The sequence below is a fragment of the Hyperoodon ampullatus genome, assembly GCF_949752795.1.
Source record: "Hyperoodon ampullatus genome assembly, chromosome: X".
Lineage (NCBI taxonomy): Eukaryota > Metazoa > Chordata > Mammalia > Artiodactyla > Ziphiidae > Hyperoodon > Hyperoodon ampullatus.
The window spans coordinates 73,754,256-73,769,159 of NC_136913.1; the positions used below are offsets into that span (position 1 = coordinate 73,754,256).

A 14,904-nucleotide genomic window follows, 5' to 3' on the forward strand; every position below is an offset into this window, starting at 1 on the left:
CAAGACCAGAATATTTGTACTTGTTTAGATCTCACTCAACCTCAACACGCTAAGCTGTTTTGTGAATAACTTTCTGAAATGCCCACTATTTTCAGTATCTCTTTTTGTATCTGCTTCTGAGAAAAAGTCTGATTTTGCTAATAGGACGTTTTTTAAGAAAAAGTTGGGAGTATACATTTAATTATTCAAAGGTATTTTATTGTATAATTATCAATAGATTCCTTTACCTACCTTGTGAAAGGCATGTTTTTTTTAAGTATGACTGACTGATGGACAGATTGGGAATTGCTGAATTAATGGGCACATTTCAAATCCTTGGCAAGGCTTGGTGGTAATTACATCTGCTGAACCACTTGATATGTTGTTAGAAGTAGCCCAGTAACTCATATCTGGAGTTTTTGATTTTAAGTGCTTTAACATACCTGATTATACAGATCATTTTAAGGACAATATGTTAAAAGGCATATGGCCATGCAAATAAATGCACTACCCACAAAAATAATGAAATTTTACCTTTGTGGATTATTCTTTTAATCTTTGGAGTCCCTGGTGCTCTTCCTCATATTGGTAGTATTGTTAAAAAGATATTTACCCTATAGACAACTTAATGATATTAATAACTAAAAATATTTTACTTTGTCTTTTATATTCTAAAATAATTTACATGATAATTGCTTACACTTATTTCATGCTTATTATGTCCAGATAGTGTGCTGTTATACATGTTCTATCTCATTTAATCCTTACAACAACCATAAAGTGGGTAGATAATATTGTCTCTATATTAGATATCAAAAAGCATAGCTATTAATTGGAGTAGGCTAGATTCAACCCTTGGTCTGTCTGATGCTCTTTCTACTATGCTATTCTAGTTTGGGGAGGATATAGTTCTTCCTTCTCTTTTTTGCAACTGTCTCTATCTGCAACTATTTTTCTTAGACCTTTACCAGTTGACAACTGCCAGTCAAGTAAGATCATTCTAACCTCACCACTCCAAGGCATAAAAATCTCCACAAGCAAAATTACTGTATGAGTAATAATTAACTCTCCTCATCTGCTCCAAAAGATCAAAACAGCTTCACTTCAGTTTCCTGGGCAAAATTAATTCTATTATGTAGAGACTACTTTATGGTTCCCTAAAATAATTTTTGTTACTCGTAAGGATTACTCTGCAGGAAAGTAGAATTACTTGTAGGGATAATATTAATATACATGTATTATACATGTTACTCATATGTATACATATGATAATTATGTATGTCATATTTGATGGGGGCTAAAACCCAGAAAAGGTGAATTCATCTGCCTCATTCCATGTGGCCAGTCTTGTCTTTTGCTTTTTTAGGTCTAACTCATTAGCTTTAAAAGTATGGTTTATTTGGTTAAGTTAACAGTGTAATAGAAGCAGTAAATGGCATTGTAAATGGCAGGTTTGTAGATCATAGCTCTAGTGTGTAAGAAAATGAAAAATGAGAGTTGTAAAAATTGAACATTGTGAATACATATTTTGAGAGGATTTCTGATAGATTGTGAAAACAAATTTAAGTTTGTGCTTCCTTTTTAATTTTTTTCAAATTAAGGCAGTTTTCTGAAAACTTTTGTTCATGTACCCCATCAGATAAATAATGAGCATGCTCTTTTAGTATGCATAAGTTGAATTATAAGCTTTATACTTGTACTAACATATGTACACAAGGTAGAAATTAAATGTTTACACTAAGATTATAAAATAAGATTTCAACTAAAGCATTTTATTTATCAATGATATAAAAACTTTAAACTATATTATTAATAGCAATAAGAACAATACAACTAATATGTCCTATCTGATGACCCTGACAATATTTTACCTCTTAATGAAGGTGACAAAAAGTTACTACCAAAAGGAAAAGTATCAGCTCTGCTATTTTTCTGTTCATCTCCTGTGCTTCCATTATCTTCAATCTGTGCTTGTGTTGTTCATTAAGACATAGATTAGTTAAAAATGAATAAGGTAGCCCATTAATCCACTCAATTGGGCATACATAGATCACATCACAATGAGGTAGGAGTAAGTGTAACACTGGAGTTGCCAATCGTCAACCACTTGCTCTGCTTCAAACTCCCACTTTTCCTTTGAGATACCTCTAGCACTTGAATGGTGAGGGCATCAGTGATAATCCATATCTTAAATATTAGCAAAACATAATGTTGTACATCCTTTTCAGTTAAAATAGAAGGAAAACATTGAACATCTTGCTTTATCTTCATCTTTTGTATTTCCTAGGGTATGCATACCTCACTTTAGGGACCTCCAGTTTAAAATATATTTCACAAAAGAATATGTCACAATTTATGAATTCTAGGACTCATATCTTTATAATAAATTCTTAACATTTTTCTCAGCAGTAGATATTCAATATTTCAGAAATATGACAGAAAAAGGGAAAAGATAGATATTGGTATTATATGATTATTTATTGCAAAGTGACGATAGTATGACTGTCATTTAGACAGGTCTCATGCTGTTAAGGGTGACAGAGAAAACTCAAATTCGGATAAGGATGTACTGTCAATGGCTTGAAATTGTATGTTTTTGAGAATCTTTCAACTTTTACTACTTATAGTAGCAAGAACTGAATCCAAATTTCAAAAATACTGTCACGTCACCTACAAAAAAGTTCTGTACTAGCCACAGCACACAGTTTATATGAAATTGAAGGACTTTTAAATTTGGCTCCCAGAAACACAAAGTTATACCAGATAAATACAAGGACAACTTAAAAATCTGTGGGGTTCACAGGAGTGTATCAATAATTAAGATAAGTGTATCATTTGGAATTACAAAATAATAGCAGACAAAACCCCGTTTTCTTCCTGTCTTCAGCAAAATTCCTTTTAACTGGAGTCTTTTTCAAGTTATACAGACTAACAGTTTGCAAGAGTTTCTGCGACCCTGTCATCACACTCAGCGGGTCGTACAGGTGAGCACTGTGCCTTCATTACATGTGACTTAATTCCCTATATATCTGAATTAACCTTTGAAACTCAATAATGTGATGTTCAGGTTTTAGCTACTGTGCTCTGAAGTGGCACACAGGGAATATGCACATCTTGTAGCATTTTAATTTAGAAACAAATGCGCTGGGACTTTGCTTGAGTTTTACATTTACTTAGTGAAACATGTCAGCCTAATTCTTAGAATGATGTATGAGTCAGGTGCAATTTATTTGGGTAAGCCTGAAATGACTACTTAATTTTTAATTATTAAATACACTTTTAAGCAATAATTTCCCATTAATTCCAGATATAAACTTTTGGGCTTGACTTCATATCCTTTAGGGTGGTGATGATGATAATGATAAAAATGTAAAGTTGTTTTATTTTCCTAGTTAGGGTGGTGCTGATACATTAGCTATAGAGCATGCCTGCCCATACTCACTCTTCTGTACTAGTGTTCATTGTATGTAAACTTGGTGGTCATGGAACCAAGGTATTCCTTTCTTGCTTTCCGGATACTGCTCTTCTGTTTTCCCCCTACTTTTCTAATTATCCTTCCTGAAACTCCACCTTCTTTATTTTGGTTTTTGATAGCTTATTTTGGCAGCAGTGACAAGGGTCACTTGTAGAAGAAGATCCAAAAGGATCTTCAGGTAGGAACGTCAGTTAAGAGACTCTTGAGATAAGTGATAGAGTAGCAAGGGTCCAAATGAAGGTGGTGGCAGTGGGAATGGAAATGGAACAAATGCAAGGTCAATTCCAGAGACTCGGTCACTTTAGCAGGGAGTGAAGAGATAGAGAGATGTCAATGATACTTATTAGACAGAGATCTTTGAGGACAAGGGCTCTGTTATCTCTGTTTTCTCAGTGCCTGAGAATGGCACCTGACACATATTGGGAACTCAAAACGTTCCATTTAAAACAATTAAATTATGCAACTACCAGATATAGAGAGTAAAGGGACTAGATCTTTTTCATTGAATAAGTGTCAATTTAGTATTGGATATGAATATTGGATAAATTGATACTGAAGATGCTGTAGATACCTCTATGTATTAAGTTGTTTTACACAAACTGCTGACTCCTTATACTCTAGAATAGCACTATCTAATATAACTTTCTACAGTGAAGGAAGTGATCAATATCTGTACCTCCCAATATGGTAGTCTCTAGCTATATGTAGCTTTTGAGCACTTGAAACGTGATTAGTGCAACTGAGGAGCTGAATTTTTAATTTTATTCCATTTTACCCTATTAAAAATAAAATTTAAGTAGCCACATGTGAAGACTGGCTACTGTATTGGAGAGTGTAGCCCTAGAGATCCATCAACAAACTGCTATTTTTACCTCTGAGGAAACTTGAAACTCCTAGCCTATAGTCTTAGGATGTGGTTGTTCCTATAGGCAACATTTCAAATCAAATAGAAGACAAGCTTCTTTAGAGACCTCTTCAACATTTTTGAATGGATACTTGTTATCTATTTTCTATAAATATCAGTTGAAACTCCAGAGACAGTGTATATTTTACATTACCAATCGGGACCAATCTAGAAAGTTGCTAAATGTTCATTTTTGTGAATGCATATAAGAAAACCAAATAAAAGCATAATAACAAAGTATGTAGATTGTAGCAGATCTGCACACATACTCCTAGCTTTCCATTCATATATTGCCACTTTTTTAAAATTGAGGAATAATTGACGTGTAACATTATATTAGTTTCAGGTGTACAGCATAATGATTTGTATACACTGCTAAATGATCACCACAATAAGTCTAGTTACCATCCGTCACCATTCAAAGTTAAAACATTTATTTCTTTGTGATGAGAACTTTTACTCTCTTAGCAACTTTCAAATATGCAATAAAATATTATTAACTGTAGTCACCATGCTGTACATCACATCCTCATGACTAATTTATTTTATAACTGGAAGTTTGTACATCTTGAACTCCTTTGTCCATTTTTGCATGCCCCCCCACCCCCCATCCTGTCTGGCAACCACCAATCTGTTCTCTGTATATATGACTTTTGCTTTGTTCTATTTTGTTGTTCATTTATTTTTTGTTGTTTTTGTTGCCTTTTAGATTCCATATATAAGTGAAATTATATGGTATTTATTTCTTTCTGTATGACATAATACCCTCTAGATCCATCCATGTTGTCACAGATGGCAAGACTTCATTCTTTTTTCTGGCTAATGTTCCATTGTATATGTATACCAATCTTCTTTGTCCATTAATCTATCAATGGACACTAAGATTGTTTCCATATCTTGGCTATTGTAAATAATGCTGCAATGAACAAAGAGGCACATATATCTTTTCAAATTAGCGTTTTTGTTTTCTTCAGATAAATACCCAGAAGAGGAATTGCTGAATCATATGGTAGTCCTATTTTTAATTTTTTGAGGAACCTCCATAATGTTATCCATACTGGCTGCACCAATTTACATTCCTACCAACAGGACATGACAGTTACCTTTTCTCCACATCCTTGCCAACACTTGTTATTTGATGTCTTTTTAAGAACAGCTTTTCTGACAGGTTTGAGGTGATATCACATTGTGGTTGTGATTTGCATTTCCCTGATTAATAGTGAAGTTGAGCATCTTTTCATGTGCCTATTGGTCATTTGTATATCTTCTTTGGAAAAATGTCTATTCATGTCCTCTGGCCATTTCTTAATCCAGTTTTTTTTGTTTCTTTGAGGTTGAGTTTTATGAGTTCTTTGTATTTTTGGATATTAAATAATTATATATGATTTGTAATTTTTTTTTCCATTCAGTAGGTTGCTTTTTCATTTTTTGATGTTTTGTTTGCTGTGCAGAAGCTTTTTAGTTTGATAAAGTTCCACTTGTTTATTTTTGCTTTTGTTGCCTTTGCTTTTGGGGTCAGATCCAAATAATCATTTCCAAGACAAATGTCAAAGTGTTACTGCCTGTGTTTCCTCCTAGAAGTTTTATGGTTTCACGTCTCACATTCATGTCTTTAATCCATCTTGAGATAATTTGTGTGTAAACTCTAAGATAATAGTCGTTTTATTCTTTTGAATATGGCTGTCCAGTTTTTGCAGAGCTATTTATTGAAGAGGCTGTCCTTTCCCCATTGTGTATTCATGCCTCCTTTGTCATACATTAATTGACCATGTGCATGGGATTATTTCTACACTCTTGATTCTGTTCCATTCATCTATGTGTCTGATTTTATGCCAATACCATATTTTTTTGATTATTGCAGCTTTGTAATATAGTTTGAAATCAGGGAGCATGATGCCTCCAACTTTGTTCTTCTTTCTCAAGATTGCTTCAGCTATTCAGGGTCTTTTTTGTATCCATAGAAATTTTAGGATCTTTTTGTTTTATTTCTATGAAAAAGTCATTGATTTTGAGAGGGAATGCATTGCATATGCAGATTGCTTTGAGTAATATTGATATTTTAACAGTATGAATTCTTCCAATCCATGAGCACAGAATATCTTTCCATTTATTTGTGTCTTCTTCAATTTCTTTCATCAGTGTATTATAGTTTTCAGTGTATAGGTCTTCCACTTCCTTGGTCAAATTTACTTCTAGCTGTATTATTCTTTTTCATGCACTTGTAAATAGAATTGTTTTCTTATTTTCTCTTTCTCATAGTTAATTGTTAGTGTATAGAAATTAAAAAAATCAATTTTTGTATATTGACTTTGTATCCTGCAACTTCACTGGATTCTTTTATTAATTTCAACAGTTTTTCTATAGAGTCTTTAGGATTTTCTATATATAAAATCATGTCATCTGCAGACATTGATAGTTTCACTTTGTCCTTTGTAATTTGGATGTCTTTTATTGCTTTTACTTGCCTAATTGCTCTGGCTAAGGCTTCTACTACTATGCCGAATAAAAGTGTCTTGTGATTTTAGAGGGAAAGATCTCAGCTTTTCAATATTGAGTGTGATGTTAGCTGTGGGCTTAACATATGTGGCCTTTATTATGTTGAAGTACCTTCCCTCTCTACCCACTTTGTAAAAAGATTTAATCATAGAAGGGTGTTGAATTTTTTCAAATGCTTTTTCTGCATCTATTGAGATGATCATATGATTTTCTTTGAACATGATATTTCTTTCCATTTACTTGTGTCTTCTTTAAATTCTTTCATTAATGTTTTGTATGCTTTTTAAAACATCTTTATTGCAGTATAATTGCTTTACAATGGTGTGTTAGTTTCTGCTTTATAACAAAGTGAATCAGTTATACATATACATATGTCCCCATATCTCTTCCCTCTTGCATGTCCCTCCTTCCTGCCCTCCCTATCCCACCTCTCTAGGTGGTCACAAAGCACTGAGCTGATCTCTCTGTGCTATGCGGCTGCTTCCCACTAGCTATCTATTTTACATTTGGTAGTGTATATATGTCCATGACAGTCTCTCACTTTGTCCCAGGTTACCCTTCCCCCTCCCCATATCCTCAAGTCCATTCTCTAGTAGGTCTGTGTCTTTATTCCCATCTTGCCCCTAGGTGACCATTTTTTCTTTTTTTTCTTTTTTTTTTCTTTTATTTTTTTTTAGATTCCCTATATATGTACCAAAATGTTCATTGCAGCTCTGTTTACAATAACCAGGACATGGAAGCAACCTAATTGCCCAACAACAGATGAATGGATAAAGAAGATGTGGCACATGTATACAATGGAATATTACTCAGCCATAAAATGAAATGAAATTGAGTTATTTGTAGTGAGGTGGATGGACCTATAGTCTGTCATACAGAGTGAAGTAAGTCAGAAAGAGAAAAACAAATACCGTATGCTAACACATATATAAGGATCATATGATTTTTATTCTTCAGTTTGTTATTGTGACATATCACATTTATTGATTTGTGGATATTGAACCACCCTTGCATCTGTGTGATAAAACCCACTTGACTGTGTTGTATGATCCTTTTAATGTATTCTTGAATTTGGTTTGTTAATTTTTTGAGGAATTTTGCATCTATGTTTATCATTGATATTGGCTTGCAGCTTTGTGTGTGTGTGTGTGTGGTGTCCTTGTGTGGTTTTGGTATCATGGTAATGTTAGCCTTGTAAAATGAGTCTGGAAGCATTTACTCCTCTTCAGTTCTTTAGAAGAGTCTGAGAAAGATAGGTATTGAATCTCTGAACATTTAGTAGAATTCATGTAGTCCTGGACTTCTGTTTGTTGAGAGATATTTGATTACTGATTCAACCTCCTTACTAGTAATCAGTCTACTCAGATTTTCTATTTTTTCGTGATTCAGTCTTAGACAACGGTATGTTTCTACGAATTTATTAATTTATTTATCTTGTCGAATTTGTTGGCATATAATTGTTCATAGTAGTCTATTATGATATTTCAGACTTCTTTGGTGTCAGTTGGAAATTCTCTTTCATTTCTGATTTTATTTGAGTTCTTGTTCTCTCTTTATTAAATAGTGAGTCTAGCTAAAACTGTCAAATTTTCTTTTTGCTGTTCTGTTTGGGTGAGTTCCACTGCCCTGTGTTCCAGAGCAATGATTACTTCTTCTGCTTCATCTAGTCTGCTGTGGAACCACTCTAGTGTATCTTTCAGTTTATTTATTGTGCTCTTTAGCTCTGTGAGTTGTGTTTTGTGCTTTCCTATATTTACTGTCTCTTTGTTGAAGTTCTCACTGTGTTCGTCCATTCATCTCCTGAGTTTGGTGAGCATCTTTATGATCATTACTTTGAACTCTTTATTAGGTAATTTATTGCCGTTTCATTAGGTTTTTTTCCCTGATGTTTTATCTTTTTCTTTTATTTGTAGCATATTCCTCTGTTCCTTCATTTTGCTGTGTTTCTTTCTATGTATTAGGTGAAACAGCTACCTCTCCCACTCTTGAAGGAGTGACGTTGTGTAGAATATGAACCTTAACGTTCAACCTTGCTCTAGCTCTTGGTTGTGTTCTGAAATTTTGTGAATGTCTAAGCAGCTTGATTTATCCTTGATAGGTCTTGGTTATTGAGTGTGTGCCAATACCTGTCAGTGTTGCAAAGGGTTAATCTTAGCACCTAGTTTCAGGTTGAGTGGAAGTCAGATTCTCAGGCTGCAGCTTTTAAAATATGCAAATATATACAGTCTTGTGGGACCCAGTTGTAAATCCTGCTTGCCCCCTGACTAGGTTATCTGCAGATGTCTCCTGAGTGATAGTTTCAAAATTTGGGGCAGATGAGTGTATAAGCTTCTTTCTGGGAATTACCAAGCTGTAATGAGGCCAAGGAAAAATGAAAATATGACATTCCCTAGCCTATGTTTCCTGAGTGTCTCTCCATAGCCTCTAGAAGTGTGGCATACCTGAAGCCTGCCTCTCAGGCTGAAACTCAAGGACAAGTAAATAAGCCCTTTTCACAGGAAAACTGGGGATGTGTGTCAGTTTGCTGTGAAGTGTCCTGTAGCCCATCAAGAACTGTCTCTCCAATTGTTTTAGTCATGTGTGGCTCAGCAACACAAGTCCCCCTGGCCAAAAGAGCCAGGCAAGCTAACGGCATCCCCTGTGTGGACTCTGTATGCCTGCTGGCTTTTACCAAGGCAGGGGAAGAGTGCAGGGCTTGGGCATATCTGCTGACTTCAGCTTTAGTGAGGCAGCAGAAGAGCACAGGGTTAGGGCCCACCTGCTGGCTTTAGCAATGCAGGGGGACGGTGCAGGGCTAGGGTACTCCTGCCTTTTTAAATTAGCAAGTGGGAGAGCACAGGGGTGGGGCATGCCTGCTGGCTTTAGTGGGACAGTGGAAGAGCACTGTGACTGTGCATGCCAGTTGGTGCTACCATGGTAGGGGAACAGTGCCAACTTCGTGCTGGCCAGTGTCAGTGCCAGCCAGGTAGAAGTAGAGGGCGAAAATGCCACCCTCCAGTGCCTCTGTCCCTGGACAGAGTCCCACCAGACCCATACCCTTTCACCAGATTCTTTAAGATTAGCAAATAAATCTCCTTCACATATAGTTAAGGTGCTATTCAAACTGCTGCTTTTGTGCTGGGTCTCGGGGTGAGTGGGTCTTTGAGTGAGCACTTTAAGAGTAGAATCTCAGTCCCCTACATCTCTTTGTGTTCCTTCATGTAAACTTTGTTGCTCTTCAAAGCCACACATTTTGGAAGCTCATGTCTTCAGTGTAGGTCTCAATGTTTGGGGTGCTGACATTGGGTACAAACCCCTTACTCCTCAGGGAAAGCTCCATAATTTTTAGATCACTCCCAATTTAATGATTTAATTATGACTTTTTTGTACTAAAAGCTACATGCTATTTAGAGTCATCAAGCAATGTGCATTCAACTACAACTCTAGCTAAACAAAATAGTCTATGAATGAGAAAACAAGCTTGACTTAGGTCATATGCTACATAGACTTTGCTTCTTATTTGGCTTCTTGCTTTGCACCTTATGTATATAAGATTACTGGAAGCATGATCAATTTAGGCACATATTTCAAATAGTATGAGTTATATGTTTTGTTCTGGCTACAAAAGGCTAAAATTAAGGATAGCTTGTTATAAATATTTATATTTTTTCATATCCAAGACCATACTTTTAGATTTCATAATTAACTTATATTTTCTCATAATAAGTAGGATTTACATTTTTGCTTTCCAATTTATATTAGCAACTTCTACTATATTATTCTTCTTAAACTGCAAAAGACACACTCAACTTTAGTCAGAAGACAGAGATCATTTTTTTAAATATGAAATCCTTGTAGATGACTCACTTAAACCTAGTAGTCTTAAAAGCTCAAGCACACAGAAGTAGTAGTTTATGAACTTATAGAGGATTACTCACCCCTAAGGGAGTATGATGATCACTGATTACTAAATTATCCTGATACCCTTCACTGTGATTTCTGTCAATGTTTTATTAGCTCCTTTCCACTCGTTCTTAACAGCAAAGCACATTAAGAAAGTGAAGACCAGTAGTCAGGTAAAATGAGAGTGTTATGGTTAAGAATGATGTGTGGTATTGGTGCTTAGAGCCTTACTGGTGGGTTTCTTTTATACCCATTTGAAATAAATTGAGGGTTTTGGCTTGTAGGCCTATGATAATTTGTTTGAAACATATATTATTTTCCATTACTTTTCATGAACCTGACCACAGTAAACATTCTGTTATTAGGTGTGTCAGAAGAATGGGGGGTTGGAAGAATACTAGTTAGGCAAAATTTTGGTGAATTAAAATACTGCCTTGGGTCCTACTCATATTCCTGCTTCTTTTCAAAATTATTATTTTTAAGTAAATGGATATAAAGGTTCTGTCCATCTCTGAAATTCTATGTGTCTATTGCAAAGTCCCCATGATTCAGAACCCTCTTCCTTCTGGCCACTTCTCCCACAAGGAAAAAGCAGAAAAAATAAACAATCCTCTGGGAACCCTAACATTTCACAATGGGTTTTAAAGAAAAAATAAATTGCAACTTAAGAGTTTATAACTAAGACAACAAAAGTTTGTCAAATGCTTTGTCAAATTAATATTTCCTCATAGTTCATTACTTAATTATTCTTATGCTGATTCTAATTAAGAATATGGTTCTACTAGGTGGAAACTTATAAAAATGTACTTCTTTCTAGCTTTCTCATAGGAAAGACTGGGATCATATTAATTAGTTAACTATAGTATTAATGTATAACAGTCCTTATACTGCTTATTTCATAGTTTTAGTTTTTCTAAACATTGAGCTAAAATAGTGATAAATAGATGATATGGAAAAGCTGAAATCATTGATTCAATTCTTGAGGATTAGCTGTGTTTTCTACATTTTCTTTCTCTACTTAGGACTGTGTTGTGTTAGGTTTATACTTAATATGAAGTTCCTTGAAGTAAAGATGAAGGCTTTGATAAGCCTTCTCTGTTTGCCGTAACTACTGCCTATTTGGTTTCTTAGACAAGTCTTGTTGAAATGTTGCCCAGTTTTTCTTCTCTTTACTAGAGGGATTCCCTCTTAAAGCTAGTATTATCTGATTCAATAAAGGGTACATACTCTTGGGTTATGGGATGATTTGTGTACCTCAAAAATTCATATGTTGAAGGCCCGCAATACCTCAGAATGTGACCATTTGGATATAACATCTTTAAAGGGTGATTAAGTTAAAATAAAGCCCTTAGAGTGGTCTCTAATTCAATCTGCTTGGTATCCCTATAAGAAGATGAAATTTGAACACATAAAGAGACATCAGAGATACACACACATAGAAGAAAGACCATGAAAGGGCACAGGGAGAAGATAGCTATCTGCAACCCAAGAAGAGAGGCCTTGGGAGAAGCCAAATCTGTTGACACCTTGATCTTGGACTTCTAGCCTCCAGAACTGTGAGAAAATTATTTTTTGTTGTTTAATCTGCCCACTGCATGGTATCTTAGTCCATTTGGTCTGCTATAACAGAAATTCCATAGATGGGTGGCTTGTAAACAACAGGGAATTTATTTCTCACAGTTCTGGAAGCTGGAAGACCAAGATCAAGATGATAGTTGATTTAGTATCTGGTAAGGACCCACTTCCTGGTTCACAGACAACCATATTTTTGCTGTGTCCTCACATGGTATAAGGGGGCTCAGGATGTGCCCTTCACATAGTGGTAGAAGAAGATTGACTCTAGATTACATTGGTAAAAACAATTTGTTAGCTTTAAGTGCAGTGGATGTTATTACAGATTGGCACAAGGGCATAGGGTAATGTGAAGTTTTGGGCTACCAAAGCCTCCATACTGAGTCATAAGTCAATTTGTATAAACTTTAAAATGGTAAGTATTTTAGGTCAAAAGACAAAAATGTGTCCAGAGCTTCCTTTGCAAATATCAAGGATGTCCCATACTCCTTTGTCACTCACTTCATATATAGTTGCCTTAAGAATGCAGGATAATTTCATATATTTATACTTGGTGAAGATGGGCACAGCTGGTAACCAGCTTCCTTGTATCATTTTTAACCCAGTAGTTAAAAAGATGAGAATTGTTGGGAAAAGTTCATCTAAAGCTCTCATAAAAGCAGGCACAAAAACACCTGGAATCCTTTAATGCAGTTTAAAAATCATTTATATTCAAGTTATTTGGAATATGTAATATATAAAATATTAGACAATATTTAATGTATCATTTTTTATTGAAAATTGACTAAAGGATTTTCAATTTATAAAATAAATATTAACATAATCTCAGCCCTAGTATTGTTGCATGCTGTTGCTGATGTGATGGTGCAATACCATGTTAATATCAATGGTATAATTTAGTGTCTTCTAAATGTATCTTTCTTTGTCAATGTGTTGCTCATCATTTTAAAAATTACAGTTCTGTAATGGTGAGATAATTCATATCTTAGACATAGTGCTAAAATGATGGAGTTTTTCTGTTGTTGTTCAGCAATTGATCTTCCAAAATTTTGCATTTTCTGGTATTAATCATGTTTATGGGCCCAATGTTACTATAAAGAATTCTCAGTGTTGCAATGTGGTTACTTTCATCATTTATTAAGATATTCCCCTCATCCCCCTCCACCATTCTTTTTCATTACAGCATAACAATGCCATATTGATTTTAATTGGAATTTCAAATTTGTGAATGCTAAATTATGTCAATGCACCAACCATAAAATATCTCCCTGCTCTTAGGCAGTGACTAAACAACAGCAAACATCTGGATGAAAAGAGAGAACAATTGGTGTAATCATAAGGGTGTTGCATGTTTTCAATAAACACACCAAACCTCAACATGATCAAGGGAATGATTTCTGGTCCATTAAGCCAATCTATCAATTCAACCAAATTTCCTATCTTTAAGCTTCCATGCATGTTAACTGAATGGCTTAAAGCAGAAACTGAACAATTAGCTACTTATTTCTTCCCCATTTGATTGGAAAAACTTTGTTTTTATAATCATGGCCAAGTACCCCTCAGACTTTATATATGCTGATGGAGAATCTAGTGTTTCCTTGTCTGAAACTTGTCTAATTGGAAATTGGCCAAGACTCCCACTTTTGGATTAGGAATTGACTTTGGCCACAAGACGACTTGAAAGAGTCCAGCAGAGGGGATTAATTCCCAGAAGTGGGATAAGGGCAGATGAATGGGTAAAAAGGTTAAAAAACAAAACAAAAGCAAACAAACAACTAAAAGCCTCCCAGAGATTCTAACAGTTTGCTTAAATAAAATTTAAATCTTCAGGGAGAACACCATTTTGCTTGAAAATATTCCCCTAAAAAGTCTACAGCTCTAAAAACTGATTTTGCAAATGTGATACTTGAAAGCAAAAGTATAAACTAAGTAAATACTATATTTTATAAATAAAAAAATGCAACCTCTTTGACCCAGAAATCACACTCTAGGGAATTGATTGAGTCTAAGGAAATATTCAAATGAATGTTGTTATTACAGTAAATTTATAATAGTGACAAATTCGAAACAAATTTATAATCCAATATTTAATAAATTATAGTACATTAACTCAGTAGACTGCTATGTAGCCATTACACTTTGTAAATCTGATACCTGAAGCAACATGGCAGAGATGTTTATAATGTATAAATGAGTATCCATATGAACAAAGCCTAGGAGGGAACTCAAAGAAGTGAAAAAACTTACAATGTTGAATGATAGGAATATGAACACCTTGATTTCTTTCTACTTTTTTCTTAAGCCAGTAAGTGCACATATTTTACAGAATGCCCAAGATCCCCAGGCCTAAATCTCTCCACAAAACCTGGTCAATGTTTTGGCAATCAGATGAGATAGAGTCAGCCAGGTGGAGATGCTAATGTCACAATTCCAGCATGGGAATAAGAGCAGAAACACTGATCTCTGAATTAATGAAATACATCAGGTGAATAGATGGGGCTGCCCACACAACCATTTTGTTTTCTAAAGCCAGACTGTGTGCTACTGCAGTGATTGGAATTCAACACTTACCCCTCTGTTAAAGTATTCTTCTTAA

The 14,904-nt window shown here is 34.8% G+C and overlaps 1 protein-coding gene across 1 annotated transcript in view; it reads left to right on the plus strand.

Moving 5' to 3' along the window:
* DACH2 (dachshund family transcription factor 2) overlaps positions 1-14,904 on the plus strand; it is a gene marked incomplete at both ends in the record, with an annotated part of 663,098 nt that overhangs the window by 438,105 nt on the left and 210,089 nt on the right. The window lies entirely within an intron of this gene.